The following is a 663-nucleotide window of genomic DNA, read 5'->3' on the forward strand; positions in this document are numbered from 1 at the left end:
CTCTTGTTCTGTCCAGGCTGAACTATTGCAATGCTCTCTTGGCAGGTCTTCTAGCCAGTTCTATCGAACCTTTACAATTAATCCAGAACGCGGCAGCAAGATGAATTTTTAATTAGCCGAAAAGAATGCACGTCACTCCTATGTTTATCAGTTTGCACTGGCTACCAATAGCTGCTCGCATAAAATTCAAGGCATTAATGTTTGCCTACAAAACCACCACTGGCTCTGCATCCCTTTACCTAAATTCATTTCTTCAGACTTATGTGCCCTCTAGAAGCTTGCATTCTGCAAGTGAACGGTGCTTTATTGTGCAATCTCAAAGAGGCACAAAATCACTTTCACAGACTTTTACATTAGATGTTCCCTCCTGGTGGAATGACCTGCCCAACTCAGTCTGAGCAGCTGATTCCTTAGCCATCTTGAAGAATCGGCTAAATACACATCTCTTCCATTTTTATTTGACCCTCTAACTGTAGCACTCTCTATTCTAATTCTATTATTTAAAAAAAACACTTGCCCCTTTTAGACTTGCACTCTATTCATTTACTAACTGCTTTACTAACACTAGCTTCTCTAATCTTTTTGTATTCTATTTTTTATTATACAATTAACAAAAGCAAAAAAGGCCTCTAACACTAGCTTGCTCTATTCTTTTTCTATTCT

The 663-nt window shown here is 38.3% G+C and overlaps 1 protein-coding gene across 1 annotated transcript in view; it reads left to right on the forward strand.

The window, feature by feature from the left end:
* Window positions 1-663, forward strand: part of LOC107662997 (radixin-like) — a 91,465-nt gene that overhangs the window by 68,782 nt on the left and 22,020 nt on the right. The gene's annotated exons all lie outside the window — the stretch shown is intronic.

The sequence above is a fragment of the Sinocyclocheilus anshuiensis genome, unplaced genomic scaffold (assembly GCF_001515605.1).
Source record: "Sinocyclocheilus anshuiensis isolate Anshui unplaced genomic scaffold, SAMN03320099.WGS_v1.1 scaffold2205, whole genome shotgun sequence".
NCBI lineage: Eukaryota > Metazoa > Chordata > Actinopteri > Cypriniformes > Cyprinidae > Sinocyclocheilus > Sinocyclocheilus anshuiensis.